This window comes from Pan troglodytes, chromosome 2 (genome assembly GCF_028858775.2).
Source record: "Pan troglodytes isolate AG18354 chromosome 2, NHGRI_mPanTro3-v2.0_pri, whole genome shotgun sequence".
Lineage (NCBI taxonomy): Eukaryota > Metazoa > Chordata > Mammalia > Primates > Hominidae > Pan > Pan troglodytes.
In genome coordinates, this window is record NC_086015.1 from 192,298,980 (window position 1) to 192,316,218 (window position 17,239).

Genomic DNA, 17,239 nt, shown 5'->3' on the forward strand with positions numbered 1-17,239 from the left:
ATAAAGGAGGTAAACTCACAAAAGAGGTGGCCTTTGGGTAGAACCTTGAGGTCCAGATGTTATGGAAGAGAAAGAAGTATGAAATCAATGGCCTTCATGAGGTAGACCCTAAGTTGTCTTCCCTCAGACTCAGTTTCTCACTAGGAAAGTGAAGTTAAGCATACTTCCCTATATGCTTAGCTGGTATATGTAAAAATGTTGTGTTCAAAGTCTTCCTCCTCTTCTCTTTCATTCTTTCCCCAAAACCTCACTACAGGTCCCAAGAGGTGGGCTCATACTTTAGTCTACCAGGACCATCTTATAGGTTGTTGCTGATTTTGATCTTTCCTCACAGCTTAAAAAATCTGCACAGTATTTTTATCACTGGGCTTTTGTGGGGAGTGAGAAGTAAAAATAACTTAAAAATTTTAAAATAAATTTTGCACAATTGCAAGATGAGTCAGAAAGGGAAAATTCCTGTTTGTCGTGTACTCTTAATGAATTCATTTTGCTAGAGTCTTGTGATAGATGAACCTTTGTGCAGCTCTCCTGGAGCATGGGCCGCCATGGCCCTTGCATGGAATCATTGTACCAGAGCTGTCAGTATTGTGCAAAGACGGCCTGGAGGAGGGAAGAAGACATCTTCAAGAAAGGGACAGAGTATTGGAAGTCAGGTCAAGGTAGGTTTATCAGATTTAGGAAATAAAAATACAGGGCATCTAAAGAAAAAAATTGTTTTAAGTATGTCTCAACCATAACATGAAACATACTTATACTAAAACAGTTGTTTATCTGAAATTCAAATTTAACTGGAGTCCTATATTTTATCTGGCAACTATAGTTGAATGAGATGAAAAGGTCAAAGAGTTAAGAAGTAATGAAGATATTTTTATAAGAGTTAATAGTTTTCGAAGTGCCCTCATGTTCCTTATCTCATTTTGACCTCATATCAACAAAAGGTTGGTACTATTTCTCTAATTTTAGTGATAATGAAAGATTAGGCTGAGAGAGCTTAGGTAACTTACCTAAGGACATGCCACTGACTGGTAGGTGGCAGTGTTGGCTCTTCAACTCAGTTATTTTATTATTAGCATTATTTTTTGAGACAGAGTTTCGCTCTTGTTGTCCAGGCTGGAGTGCAAGGGCGCAATCTCGGCTCACTGCAACTTCCACCTCCCGGGTTCAAGCGATTCTCCTGCCTCAGCCTCCTGAGTAGCTGGGATTACAGGCATGAGCTGCCGCACCCGGCCCAACTCAGTTATCTTTTAAACTTCTTATTTTGAGATAATTTTAGACTCAGGAAAAACAAAAACAAAAACAACAGCAACAGCAACTTCTCCTAATGTTAACATCTTATCTACCCATGGAACAATGCTTAAAAACTAAGAAATTAACTTTAGTACTATTCACTAAAGTATGGACTTTATACATATTTCATCAATTTTTTCACAAATGTCCTTTCTTATTCCTAGGCTCCAATTCAGAGTCCCACGTTGCCTTAGTTGTCAGGTCTCCTGCCATCTGTGACAGTTTCTCACAGTTTTTCCTTTTCTTTCATGATTGTGACACTTTTGAAGAGTACTGATGAGTTATTTTGTAGAATGTCCTTCAATTTTGGTTTTTCTGATCTTTTCTCGGGACTATACTGAAGGTATTGCAAAAGATACCACAGCAGGGATGCGTCCTTCTCAGGCTGTGATACCAGGTATATTATGTTGATATATATTATTGGTGACATTAACCCTGATCACTTGGTTAAGATGGCATCTGCTGGATTTTTCCACTGTAAATTTGCTGTTTCCCCCTTTGTTATTACTAAATATTTTGAGAAGTGACACTTGAGACTATAAAAATATGCTGTTTATACTTAAACTTTCCCTCATTAACTAATTTTAGCCTCTTGTGGTGGATCTTGCTTGTTGCCATTGTTATTATGATGTTGTAATGGTCATTTTCTATTTTCCTCATTTTCTCTACATTTATTAACTGAAACTCTCTGTTGGAAAGAGTTGTCGCTTCACTCCTTATTTAAGCTCAGTTATTTTAAGTCCAAGTCTATTGCTTTTTTCACTAAAGCACAGATGAAGAAAAAAGTATAGGATTTTGAGCTATGGTAAAGTTATGATTGTTTCATGTGCACAGTGGAAGGAGTATGAAAATAATTTTACTTATTTTACTAACATTGATCAAACATTTACTTCTATACAGGGCCTTGTGTTAGGCATTGTGAAGGAAAGAGAAATGCACAAAAAATCTCATGGAGGCTGATAAATCAAAGATAATACTTAAGGTACTCTTCATAAGAGGGATAATAAAACTTCTCAGCTGAATGTTGAACTGATAAATGATTATGTTGATGACTATGGCAATGATAAGTGAATTGTAATGCAGTTATCAAGCACTCATGGCAAGCTCAGCTCTGAGTAATATAGAATATCCTCAACCAGATGATCATGATGTATGTACAGATCTTGGCACATACATCACGTGCCATGGGTGCTAGGCACATGCATAGTACCGAGTATGTTGGGTTATGAGCACCATGAGATCTTTCTCATAATTTACAGAAAGAAGAACTCAACTAGACAATAACCATTTTGACTGTCTTTAGGATCCATGATTCCTTTCTGCCTGGGAGAGATTATGAGGCTTCAGAGAATTCAAACATTGCTCCTCATTAAGGAAATGGTGAATTAACTTACATGTAGTACCTGAAAAAATTAAACTTCTATTCTCAGTGCTTTCTTAACTGGCCTAAAATGGACCTTACAGGTATAATCTCAGTAACTCAAATGTTATCAGAGGAAAATGGCCTGGCATGGTCAAAACGTAGCAGATTATTTTAACCAGTAGTTAATAAAACTGAACAACAGCATGAAAGAGAACACCAATAGTCCCTTGACATGGACTGTAATAGGATGAAACTAGAGGCAAATGTAGATTCTCTTCTGTGAGTGTGAGGGCTCTGCTATCAAGCAACCATTTATATATTCTGGCAGAATATGAACTGCTTAGGACACACCCATAATGTGATGTGAAGAGTACCAATGTCTGTTAAAAAAAATCCATTTGAAAGTACTATTTAAAAAATCCAACAGTAGAGCTATATATTCCAGCTATAACAGGCTTTCATTTACATTCTTCCTCAAATGCAGGTCATAACCTGAGTTTGAGATGCAGGGAATGACCTGCGTTTTAGAGAAGAGGAAAGTGAGGTTCAGGGCCATATATGATTTTTGCTAACAATGGTGGATCTTGAGCTAGGATCCAAAACTTCTGATTATGAGATGTGTACTTTTTACCTCATGCCATGTTATCTCTGGCCGGTAAAATACCTAAAATTCTGCACAACTCTAAGTAACGTGATCGTATGTCCCACTTTGCCCAGAACAGTTCAGATTTATCCCTTTTGGCAGCATAATTAGTAATAATCTTACCTTTTACTCTAAAAAATGTTTTAAATCGGAGCAGCGATTATGTAGTAATTTCACTGATGGGAGGGCTCAGGGAGATTCCAACTTGGGCTTCAGTGTTTAAATTGGTGCTAAAGAAATCCCTAGTGAGTTACTTCTATACATTACAAAAAGGCAATATCATTTAAGATATTATGTAAATATGATACATTCTAATGTTGGAATTGTATATAAATATTCATGTGTGTATATGTATATGTGTATATATGTGTATCTATATGTGTGTTTATATATACATAGTTGTCTAGAAAAAAGCTCACTAAAAGGCAAAATTACAATAATTTGAGAATATAAAATCTCCATCTTGAAGGAAACAAGACCATGTAGATAGCAGTTGATAACATAATAATAATTCTTCTCACAAATGCAGTAGGACTTTATATTACTGAGCACTTTCTGATCATATTTTCTCATTTCAACTTTCTAAGAATGCTCAGTCAATAAACGAATCCCCCATTTTGCAGGTGAAGCCAAAATGCAGATACACAGTGAATGAAGCAGATCTGGGACCTCTGAGATTGTCCTCGTTAAGACCCTTCAGCACTGACCTTTATCCTTATCCTATATTGGCTTTCAAAGCTAAGAGTGAGACATTGAACTTATAGCCAGAGGCATATTATTATGTTTGTGCTGCTTGTCTCTCATCTCCTTGAGAAGGAAAAGGAGAGCATAATAGTGCCACAATATAACACAGGAGAAACTAAGGAAAGCTTCTTTTTTATTTAAAGCCAACGTTTAGCCAATGGTTAATTTCTGTCTCAAGCTATTCAAAGGAATACTAACTAAGATTTGCTGTGACTGCTATGTGATTTATGGCAACTTGCTTTTCTTCTCTAGTCCTCAGTTTCTCCATGTGAAAAATGAAACTTTTAACTAGATCATCTCCATGGTTCTCTCTGGCTCTGATAGTGCACGACTCCCTGATTCTGAACTTCTGGGAAAAGGGCAAATTCCAAAGCTGTATTCCAGAACCACCCTGTCTAACTTGGTCTCTTCTTTTCTTTGCATTTGGAGTGAGCCCAAAAGAAAGGTCATTTTTGCAGACATCTTGATGTTGTGCTCCAATGTCCTCATTAAATAACAGGAGCCTGGACTGGCAGGCCCAAGGGAATATTCAATCAAGGAGAAAAAGGCCAAGTCATTACTGGAACCCTATCATCAGAGCTGTAAACACAAGCATCTATTCCTGGGCGTTAGCTGAAAGCGTGTTTGATCGCGTGCTTTCTCTCTCTCCTTATACAGGTTCCATTTGTCAAATGTGTGTGACCCTTCCGATAAGTCACCAGAGGTGATGAGGGAGAGAGAGAAAGAAAGCAAATTACAACTGTAAAGAGTCTCTGAACAGTGAAAGATCAAAACAGACAGTCTCTGGCTTTACTGGATGAGTCACCATTGCAGCCCGACCGCAAAAACAAGCGTGGCTTCTGTACTTAGCAGCAGTCTTCCTGTCTGGAAAGGAAACATTGCTCAGATTGGAGATACTGGCCATTTTATAGACTTCAAAGCAACTTAGGCAACTGAACTGTCAGGCGGGAAAACAGGTAAAACAATTTTCCTAGCGTTTGTCTGGAGAATCAGCTACTCAGATCTGATTTGAAGCTGCATGGAAATACTTTCATCTTTAGCCAAAGCTGTTTATTTTAAAAAGTTTTAGTATGATGGTCTTCAGTTCCAGTGTAGTATGTCTATTTTTCCTCAAATAATGTAAGTTAGTTTTTTCTGGAAGAGACTTGTTTCCAGGCACTGAGCTAAGTTCTGTGGGGGATGGAGATATAATCAACATGAGGACCATCTAATGAGGAAGCGGGGCCAGTACACATACCATGATGCTATGAACGGAAATATGTACTGAAAACAGGAAAAACATGATACCATGATAGTGCAAGGAAAACAGAGGTGGGTCTTGATGAATGGTCTACCAGAGGGGAGACTAGTGTAAAGAAAGGCCTATGTGTATTCAGGATTTAGCAATGAGTCTAATTTAGGTTGAAATGTAACATACAAATAAGGAAGTAGAAGAAATAAAACTGGAAAGAGACTGGGATCAGATCTGGAAAGAGTTTGAATGCCAGGGTGAAGATTTGAGGTCTTATGCTGTGTGCTATGGAGACAGGGAGAGAAGAAGTAGTAACGTTATGGGAAGATAATAGTGCCAACTCCAGAGAGGAAAAGGCAAAGGAGCAAGATCAAGATCAGTTAGAAGCCTCTTGCCACAGTTCAGGAAAGAAATTAATTCTGGCCTGATATGGTTTGGCTGTGTGTCCCTACTCAAATGTCATCTTGAATTGTAATCCCCTCGTATTGAGGGAGGGAAGTGACTGGATTATGAGGGCGGTTTCCCCCATGCTGGTCTTGTGATAGTTCTCACAAGACCTGATGGTTTTATAAGCCCTACTTGCACTTCTCTCTCCTGCCACCATGTGCAGAAGGTCCTTGCTTTCTCCTCTGCCATGACTGTAAGTTCCCTGAGGCCTCTTCAGCCTTGTGGAACTGTGAGTCAATTAAGCCTTTTTCCTTTACAAATTACCCAGTCTCAGGCAGTATCTTTATAGCAGTGTGAGAACAAACTAACACATGGCTCCTCACTTACAGCATTCCATCTCGAGCTAGAGAAGAGAAGATCTACAGGAGAGGGTTGTGTTAATGCATCTGAATTTCTAACCTAGTCTATGAGGATATTAATATAAATAAAAGTATTCACCATCACAGAATGGATTAGTGTATGTTAAAGTCATTGAGTGGAGGTGTGTGAGACTCTGAAGAGTGTGGCCAACTCAAGTTGACACAACAAAAGAAAGTTGCTCACTTCATAGAAGTGTGGAGGCAAATAGTGTTACCTGGACTACTCATACTGCAGGCTTTATTGCTGCTTGGAATGTTGAATACACATGTTAGCTATTCAACCCATAGTTTCTTTCCATTGTATGGTTTGTTTCCAGCCAAGGTCCCAGCCCTTGGTCTTTGAAAGTAGTGACGCCAGGAAGGAAGAGCTTCCACCTTATCTGGTGGCTCTGTCCCTGCTGTGTGTCTGACCGTGGGTAAATCACCTGCCATCTCTGGGGCTTGGTTTCCTCATCTGCAAAATGAACATGTTATGTTCTTCAGTATTCAGGGCCCTTCAAAGTTTCAGCAGTTTAGGTTGTATGTTCAGTACAAGTAGTATCCATTACTAATGTTATCTTTCACAAAATGAACCAATCTCATTGAACCCTCCTAACAGCCCTAGGAATAAGCAGTGGGGGTATCCTTTTTTTTTTTTTTTTTTTTTTTTTTTTGAGACAGAGCCTCTCTTTGTTGCCCATTATGGAGCACAGTGGCATGATCATAGCTCACTGCAGCCTTGACTTCCCTGGCTCAAGTGATCCTCCCACCTCAGCCTCCCCAAGTAGGTGGGACTATATATAGGGGCATGCCACCACACCTGACTAATTTATAAAATTTTGTAGAGTTGGGGGTCTCACAATGTGGTACAGGCTAGTCTCAAACTTCTGGCCTCAAGCAATCGTCTTTCCTCAGCCTCCCAAAGCGCTGGAATTATAGGCATGAGCCACCGCACCTGGATGGTATAATTATTTTAAATACATTTTACTCATATGTTAATAGAGCCACATGAAAGGTAAATAATTTTCACTAGGACTTACAATGATTTACTGATCTAGTCATGACTAGAGCCTTGACCACCTGACTCCTAGCCCAGTGCTCTCTCCACTCTACCAGGCTGTACTGATCAGTAAAGTACATGACAAGGAATGTACGCAGTTTTCTATGATCTTGAATATGCTGTGGTTTTATTGTTTCTTCTGAGTTAGGACAGCCCAACAGAAAAATAATGGTTTTATGGGGTCCCTGAAAAGTTTTACTGGTTAAATGCATACCTTTTAATCTACTTCCTTTCAGTGGGATGTGTGCAGATGTTGAGCTCTTCTTTGCGGTCAGTACTTCTGTCATCAGATACAGGTGGTTATGAACTTGGATGCAGTCAGTAGCCAGAGACTTGGCCATCTACACTCTTCAGCATGGGTCCCTCTGACCCTAAAAATCATACAGTCCCTGGGCCAAAGTGGCCTCATCCAATTCAATGTCCTGTCCAGGGCTTGATCTCTTCTATTGCAGTTCTAATGGTTGTCCAGCATCTTCTTGAGCTTCAACATCACTTGTGGATCCTGGACGTATACTGTCAATTATCTCAACATCTTCACATGCTTCCCTCACTGTCAGCTCACATTCAACATGACAAGTTTCAAAACCCATGTTACCTTTTCTAAATACTTTTCTTCTCAGATGGCATTGCTATCTATTTAGTTTAACAAGCTAAAACCTAGTCCTCTTACACCCAGTCTTCTTCGACATTTAGCAACTTATGCTCCCCCTGAAATCTATCTACATCTATCCTCTATTGTATTCACTTTCCCTGTCGCCCTTCATGCCCCCCTGCTATATTTCTCTGGACTATATGTGTAGCTGCTCAAATGATTGCTCAGAGCCTTTAATAGGCAAGTCTGCATTTTACATTTCTAAAAAAGAGTATAGGATACATTTCTCCAACTTACTGGCTATGGAACATCTTTTTTTCCTCAGAGCATCTTCCGGAAAATGTTAGTCTAGCCTTTCCAGATGCAGTGTAGTCCCTGTCATTGTCACATCTGTCCACCCCTCTTTGTAGCTGAACTTGTTATTTCCTCTGCTTAGAATGCCCTTCCTCCTGACTCTTGCCATCTGGAGAAATCCTACGCATATTTCACAGTCCAATTCAAATATCTCCTACTCTCTGAAGCCTTCTTTGATCTCAAGTCCCAGTACATTGGCATAACCTCTGAGCTCTCAGAGGGCCGTGTACTTGAATCTATTATAATATTTAAATTATATTATAGCTGTGTGTGTTTGTGCCTATCTCCCAACAATTCTAAGCTCTATATGTTACTCACCTGTCACCAAGTCTAGAAATTTGACTCCCTTCTTTCACTTCTTTGAACATTCACCAACTTATAGTTGATGCTAAATAAACTTCATGCAATAAATGAGCTTACAGTTCTAGTACAGTGTTCAGCCTCTTCACTTCCACCATGATTCCCTGTGTCCTGGTGGAGGGTGTATGCTGGGGCATGAGAACATTGTTTCAGAAGGGAAGGTGGGACAAATATATCAGTAGTAATTACTGATCCTTATGGAAGGGGACTTCTGGGGGAGGAGAAGCCGTTCAAGATGCTTATGGAAGGAGACTGCTCAGGGAGGAGAGCCGTTTCTGGAGAGGAGCCATTAGGGAACATCCCTGAAGCTGAGTATCAATGTCTTACATTTACTGAGCACTTTCTTCTTGCGGGATATTGTGCTCAGAACTGTGAATACATGTGAACCCTCAAGCAGCTTCTAGTTAATAGTTAGGCTTGCTAAAGACTCCTGGCTTCAATTAACAAAAAATGTCTCTGCTAACTGGACAACAAAGGTAAGTTTACTTTAAGAATGCAGAAATTTCAGAATTCAAGGGCAAGAAAACAGCTAGGTCTCTGCCCTGCCTCTCACTCTCGTTACAGTGCTGGGCCTCATCAAGGTTATTATGCACATTTGAAATATATTTGCCAAAGTATCTTCCAGTATCCTAAAATAGATAAATGACTCTTCAGTTTGGGGGCAATCCATACATTCCCAGTCTAGGCAATAATTATACTTCCCTGTGTAGACCACTACAGGATTTATAGAGCATTTTAATGTCTATTACCTTATTTGGTCTCCACAATCATCATTCAGTCACTCAATGATCTTTACTGAGGGCTACAACATACCAGGTGCTAGGATAGGTGTATGGAGACAATTTTTTAAAAAATGGACATGACCCCTGTCCTTATGGAATTTGAAAGTCTGGAAAGACAGAGTTCATATTTTTCTTACTTTAGAGACAAACTAAGGTGGAATGATTTGTCCCAGCAAGGTGGTAGAGCTAGGACTCAAACCTGGGCTTCCCATTCTGAATCCAAGACTGTGATTTTGCCACGTCTGCTTTGCAATCATTGGGAAATCCCTGTGTATCTTCCAGGAGTTAACTGAAAGAAAATAATGTCAATGAAAATGTCAAAGTGGCAAATAAAGAAGCCCAAAGTATCAACATTAAGAAAGCAACAAAATAAACAGCTTCTGAAAACCCCAAAATGTGTGTGTGTGTGTGTGTGTGTGTGTGTGTGTGTGTTTGGGTGAAGTGAACTCTCAAACCAAAACAAGTAACAGCAGCAACAGCCACTTGAAAACAAAACAAAACAAAAAAACAAAAACAAAAAAAAAAAAGAATTTTTCCCTCAAATCTGGAATGCAGCAGGGTGTCCTTAAGTTGTACAGAGCAGTGTTTGATGTGAGCATCCAGGCCTTGCTGCGAACAGAGCTCTACATTCCACACAGCCCTTATTGACTGGCTTTGCTGGACTCAAATATGAGCAGGCTACAGCTTTGCCTCTGGCCATTAGAAGGATAATCTTTCTTGGGGGTCCCAGTACGGTGCCAAGTGGGAATGCAGTGAGCGGGAGAGAGAGGCAGGAGGCCTATTTTGATAGGGAAGTTCCGCATGTCTACAACAGTTTATGCCTGCTTCTCTCATGTGAGCATCCTTCCCCCTTCTCGTGTCTCTGTATGTAGACAGTATAGGCCTTGGTTGGTGGATGGGTAGAAAGAAAAATGTGATCTTCCTTTTCCTGCGCTATGATGAGATCTTCTAAAGGTGAATCAAATGGACAATCCCATTTGTCTCTGTGCCTCTCTATTTTTAAGCTGGAAGATGTAGCCTTAGGGTACCTAATTCCATAGATAATAGACAAAAATAGAAAGGAAAAAAGAGAGCTGTCTTAGACATCCATTAAAGCCTTGAATAAGACATAGTCCCTGCCTCAAGAGGAGGGACACATATGTGTAAACCATAGTTCCATTATCACATAATAATGGGCATGTACAACTTTTGTGAAAGCCCAGGGGAAGAAGTGACAATACTTCTGGGTGGGTGTGTTAAGAGCTGAATCCTGAAAGTAGGAGTTTACTCAATACAAAAGTGTAATTGGAGTTCAGGAGAGAAGAGACAAGGGAAAAAATGTCATGTAAGCAAAGGCTTGGAGGTGTGAAAGAGCATGGTGTTTTCAGGGAGTATTTGAGGAGATACTGGTTGTTTTTCTGGTAACAACACATTTTGTGTAATGAGATAAAGTCAATGATTGCTTGGGTTTTATGGCAGGGCTAGCTACATTAACAACCATCCAACAAATACCAGCGGATTAAGAGAGTAGACTTTCATTTCTCACTCACTTCCCAGCACAATACAGGTTGGCAAGGGAGTTATGCTCCAGGCAGTCATTCAGAGACCCAGGTTCCTTCCATCTTCTGGTTTTCTCCTCCCCTTAGTTCCTCAGGTCTTTGCCACTCAGCTGGAGGTTGGAGAAAGAGAATGAGGATCAGGCACGCATAGGAAGTTTAAACGTGATGTCTGGAAGTTGTGTACATCACTCCTGTCCATATGTATGCCTTTGGCTAGAACTTAGCCACCCAGCCACACTCAACTGCAAGGGGTCCAGGGAATTAGAGGCTAAGGGGAGAACACATTGTTAAGCAGATCAGTGTCTATCACAGCTTTGTGTCTGGAGAACAGGAGGATGGAGAGCATGAGGGCTTTATGCATATAAGATAAAACTTGATGAAAGTGTTCTAGCTTCCCTAGGGGACAAGCATGTAATAAAGGGGTCAGGGAGGGCTCTAGGTGAAAGGTGCCCTGTGGCCACACTCCTTGGGGAAAAGAAGATGAATGATTCTATCTGAAAGGTGTTTGTACTCAGACAGAAAAAAAATCTGCTCCAGCCATGAGAAAATGGACAAAAAATCACTGTAGCTCAGCTCTTAAAATGGGAGCAAAAGAAACCCAGCCAAGTAGACAACTTACAGCCCCAACATTTAGAAAGCACCATGTGGTTTACTGTATGCTCACACACAAGGTTCTCAGCTGATCCTCACAAAGGAGGAGGACCTGGTTGAAAATTATCCCTGTTTTAGAAGTGGAAAAATGTATGCTCAGAGATGTTAAATAAGTTGCCAAGGGTTGCACAGTAAGTAAGAGATGCATCTGCCACTGAAACCCACATTGTGCTCTTTGCACTTCCACAGACCCTCCTCTGTGTAGCGGAGATACTGACCACACTTTGGGGAGCTGACCCAGATCCAGCCCTGGACTGGGGGCCAGGATCCTAGGGAAGCTCTCCTCCATCACCAACCCCCCGTTTGCCTGACTTCTGGAATCAGTGAACCAGCTCCTCATCCAGAGAGCACGTACATGTTAGCTGTCAAACAGTGCGTGCCGCATCTGACAACCCTAATATCACTGTTTGTATTATCAGACAATTACCAGCCAAGCTCGTATTCATAATTTGACTAACAACTCGCGACAATGATTATTTTTCCTTTTCTGGCAAAACAAATATAGCAGCGTTTTCTTTTCAGCATCAGCGCTGATGCTCCTTGGCATTCTATCAGCTGAAGGATTTTTTTTTTTTTTTCAAAAAAAAATGTTAGTCGTACTCCCCCACATCTCGCTAACTTTACAGTCCCCCATGGCATCTGTGTGCAGTGAACTGAGCTGTTGAGACTAAATGTAATTTGCAATCAAGCTTCTGTTAACATGGAAATGTACCGGCTGGTCTGCTGCAATATGGGTTCTCATTCTGTCTAGCATATGGTTGCATTAAATCCAGTCTCCAGAATGTCTCTTGTTACCACATTGTCAATCCGTGCAGAGCAGAGAACCCTAAAAAACCACTAAAGGAACATATTTTTGGAATTGGCTCTTCTATTGGATCTTGACAAGAGCTGTCCAAAGACATACTTGGTTACTTGAAATGAACTAGCCCTGTCAGATCTATGCACACACACACAGAGACACACAATAAACTTGAAAACTGGCTTGATGCTCTGTAGTCGTAAGCATAGGAATCATGCTGGAGGACAAAGGAAAGAAGGTGAAGGACTCAGCTTCACCAGATACACTTGAGACTCCTTTATAGGTTTTCTCTTGGTATCTCAATATTTAAGGCCCAGAAAATTAGAGTTGGACAGGACATAAGCAGTCTTTGTGGCTAAAAGCATAGGCTCCTGAAGTGGATGGACTTAAGCTTGAATCCTGACCCCAGCCCTCCCTAGCTTGGTGACTTTGGGCACATTCCAAAGCTTTGTGTGCCTCAGTTACTTCATCTGTAAAATGGAGTGGACGAAGTGTGCCCTCACAACTTACAGCATTATAGGGGATTAAATCCCTACACACAGGACTTATGTCAACAAATCGTTGCTATTACTTAGTATTAGTTACCTCTTCCTCACCATCCCTATTCCCAAATCTGATGCTTAAATACCTCCTACAACGTTACCACTATTATTCTCCTTCTCTTGTCTTGCACCCCGCTGGTGTCCAGAAGACCAGTCTCTTCTAAGGCAGCCCGTTCTTTTCCGTACAATTCTGTTAAATGGTTTTTTCTTATATTAAACACAAATCTTACCTGCACCTTGAGCCTTTCCTTTGGGTCATATAGAAAAGCCTAATTCGGTGGCAGTCCTTCAGGTATTTCAAGAGGGTAATCATGCACTCTGCAAGTATTCTGCAGTTTCATTTGGTACCTTTCATTTCTCCTTTGAACTATGCAGTTTTGCATCCCCTTCCTAGGCGGACACCTCCTCTCGAACTTGCCTGGGTATGTCCGCGCCAATCTTGATTTCTGCAGCCCAGGCTGAGTGCCGTGTTTGCAGCTGCTGTATCACCAGCCTGCAAACCAGGTCCTACCTGGTGATGAGTAAGGATTTGCCTGATTACTTTAACACAGCTCAAAAGTGGACCTATTTGCACACAAGTACATCAAGCTTTATAAAATAGACTCTCCTCAATGGCGTGAACCCGGGAGGCGGAGCTTGCAGTGAGCCGAGATCGCGCCACTGCACTCCAGCCTGGGCGACAGAGCGAGACTCCGTCTCAAAAAAAAAATAATAAAATAAAATAAAAAAATAAATAAATAAAATAGACTCTCCTCGAAGAATTAACAAATAGCAGTTTTCAGCAAATCATACTTTAAATTCAATGCAGGAAAAAGAGCTGCATGCCTACAGGTCTCTGTATCATGTTGCAGAAAAAATCCTTTTTTCAAGGAAGTAATTTCCATCCTTATACATCTCTTCTGTAAATCTAAAGTTCTGTAAGTTTTATGGAATGTGCTTTAAGTAAGAAACACACACAGAAGGTGCACTGTATCTCACCGAAGAGATAGGATGCAATATCCTCCAACATTTAAAGGGCATTTTGGGAGGTCAGGGGAAAATGGAGGGGAAGACATTCTAGCCATTCATTCATTCATTCATTCATTCATTTGTTTAAAACCTATCTGTGTGCCAGACACTGTGTTAGGCACCAGGCATGTTTCTAACAAGCTGCTCTTGCCACCAAGAAGCTGGAAGACAGGTTAAAGCCAATTAAGATATGCCAAGTGCAGGATGCTGTGGGGCCATCTCACCTAGTCTTGAGTAGCTCAAAATCCAGGGATGGGGATAGATATGAAGGAAAATAATTACATTACTATGGAATAAGTGTTATATTTAAAGACTGTACAAACTGCTCTGAGCACTTTGAGAAGAGAATTTGTTCATCAAATATTTTATTGAGCACCCAGTATTACTGGATCTACAATGAAGAGCAAAACATAGTCCTTGAAATTTACCAACGTTACAGTCTCAAGTATTTGTGTGTGTAGTCTTAAATCAAGTTCATACACTATATTTTTTATTGATTGATTACTTTAAAAAGCTGTGACAAGTGTAATGAAGGAAAAGAACAGGATTCTAGTAGAAAATTAGATGGGGCCCTGATTGGAGAAGTCAATGGGATATGAAGGATTTCTCCTCCAAGTGGTATTTAAGTGGAGACCTGAGAGGTAAATTGCAATAAGGATGACAAAGATGGAGACATGCACCTGTGCAAAGACCTGAAAGAGGGACCAAGTTTAAAGAGTCTGAGGAACTGGGGGAAACAGGGTTACAGAAAGGGGGTGGTCAGGAATGTCTTTGCTGAACAGGTGGCCCCACTAAGGAAGACTTAGCATGTGCAGAGGAAAGACAGGTCATTTCGGGCAGGACGGGCAGCACGTACAGAGGACACGTCCAGGTCTGGGAGAAGCTCCTTCCATCTTCGTGGTGATGGGAGGTGGTGGTGAGATGTTCAGGGAATGTGCAGAAATGGAGAGGAAAGCTGGGCCAGGTCATAAATGGCTTTATAAACTACACCAAGGGATTGATTATACCTGCAGACCCCACAAAAGCACTGAAGATATGCTAGATTGTCTTCATTTTCTTTTTTTAAAACCCGTCTCCCATGCTTGTGAGTAAGGAGAGGGCAGAGGCATGCCTTCTGTATCTCTAGATCCTACCCCCTGCCCCCATTTTCAATGATGGGTGGTTCAGTTAAATTCTATCTCCTCCTTGTCACTTTGTTCCCAGCTCTGATTTGTGACCTGTGGAAGCTTTCATTTTGCCATTCTCTGATTCTTCTTGTAGTGACCTTGTGCTACAGTCTCTTGATATGAGTGAGGGGTCAGCAGCTTCTGAAGACCAAGGAGACTCTAACTCAACCCTGCATGGTGCTTGCAACCTGTTCCTGCATTCTGACAGGAAGGTTTCACCCAAAGGTGTGAAGGATGAATCACCCCATGATGCAGATTATTTTCGGCTGCCAGTTGGCCATCCCTTATTGAGATCACAGAAACCAGAGGCTTGTGAGACTGTTTAGCCCAGTGCTCAGGCTCAGTGGAGAAACTCATTAGCTCTATTTAATTAGAGAAAGCAAACACTTCCAAACCTTCTTTAATGTCAGCCTACTTCCCACCACCTCATTAATATATTTTTAAAAACTTTCACCTTTAATGTGGCAATGATTTTCTTAATTCTTTCAGTATTAGAACTCCATAGATTTAAGGTATTTAGCTAGAGAACAAGTAGAAAGATTATACAAGTGATAGTCATGATTCTTTGAACCAGTATCTTTTGGTATTACTAAATAAGAGATTTTTAAACTCGATTTTCATGTATAACCTAGATGAAGGTTGTTGTTCTGGTTTAATCCTATAATATTGCAATTTTTAGGATCATCTTTTTTTTATATAGGATTTTACATTTTCCAAAAGGTTTTGCATCCATCAGATGATTCCCACAAAACACTGAAACAAAGTAGGAGCCGCTGATAATATCTCCATTCTCCAGATGAGGAAGTCTGGGCTGAGAGCAGTCAAAGGATTTCTCCGAATGACAGCTATATGCTTCAAGGTTGACAATGAGGACACAAGTTTCAGGCCCAAGTGGCTTGAGATACTGCCTGTCGATGATAAATAAGGAAGTTAGGAGGAGAAGATGGTTGTCTGAGAAAAGTGACAAACTCAGAGTAGGATGTTCTAAATTGCAGCTGACTAGAGAGCTGGAAGCTGGATGCATATTTGTATGGCTCTGTCATACAAAAGCTGCTCCAATACTGTGTGAGTATGGTCTCCTCAACCTGGAGGGGGCCAACATTTTTCTTGAGTCCGAATCTTTTCCAGGTAGCCTGAGAGCCCACATGAGGAAGTAACCTCTTAATTCATCCTAGACACCTCTTTGTAATCCCTTGGTCTTTTACTCAGGGTGACCCCAACCCAGACTTAGGTGTAGGTGACACTGATTTCATAACATATTTTCATATCTTTTACCACAGTTGATTCCCACAGCACTCCTGTGAGATTTGGATTCTGGTCTCTGTCAAATCTACTGGAAAATGGGACCCTGTTAAGATGCAGGCTTTTCCAGTAGGAAACAGCTAATGGTGGAAGACTGGGGACTTGAAGCTTGGGCCTCTCTCTCCAATAGCATGACTTATTCAATCATTTCCGGTGAAACTCCCCCAGACACTTTGCTTTCGTCTTCCATTTCCTCTCTGTGTAGCTTCCTACTTTAGGATCTTCAGGAACTCTTCCCACAGTCTAATGACCAGATCTGCTTTCTGGAAACATTCTCATGTCAGTCATACATGTTTTACTACGATTTTAAAACTTTGAGTTATCTCTGTTAAAAGTATACATATTCTCATTATTGTCTTCTCCCTGCTCACTATAACAAATACTTCTTGAGCCCTTGCTATGCTCTTGACACTGGGAGTACAATGATGAACAAGCAGACATCACCTACATCCTCCTGGATTTAATATGGTTGTGGCAAGAAAGCTTTGTTTCCTATAAGTGGACTTCAGAGATCCACATAACTTATGGGCAACCATTTGTTCCTGCAATTTCAAGGTATTTTTAACCTTTAATTGTGGGTTTAGGAATATTTAGTCAAATACTCCTCCAGGTGACATATAGGCAATGAAGAGGAAACAGTACATGAAATAGTGATGTGACTTCACATTTCGAAACAAAGAGGCAGGTGGTTCTGCTGTCAAACTGAGCATTAAAATATAACTGGGGGTGTAGGTGTGGGAGTTTCTCAATAGCCCTGGAAACAGCTAATATTTTGGTAGATTCACAGGATTTTCTCTTTTAATAAAGGGGATTACTTGCATCTTATGACAGGACTAACCAGTGAAGCCAGGAAATAGTATGAGTTTCCTACTGGTTTTTGCTGAAATTTTGGAACAGATCATTACACAACTGATTCATGGGTATTTTGAAGAAAAGGCACTGATCACTAGAAGTTAATAGGAGTTTACCATAAACAAGTTGTGTTAGACACACCCCATTTCCTTTTCTTATTACGCCACACAACTGGTAAAT

General features: G+C 40.6%; 1 long non-coding RNA gene across 1 annotated transcript in view; it reads left to right on the forward strand.

Moving 5' to 3' along the window:
* The window catches only part of LOC129135329 (uncharacterized), a 51,316-nt gene that overhangs the window by 27,742 nt on the left and 6,335 nt on the right, over nucleotides 1–17,239 (forward strand). The window contains exon 4 of the long non-coding RNA XR_679387.5: nucleotides 4,695–4,993. This is a non-coding gene — a long non-coding RNA (uncharacterized LOC129135329). The remainder of the gene's footprint in view (nucleotides 1–4,694; nucleotides 4,994–17,239) is intronic.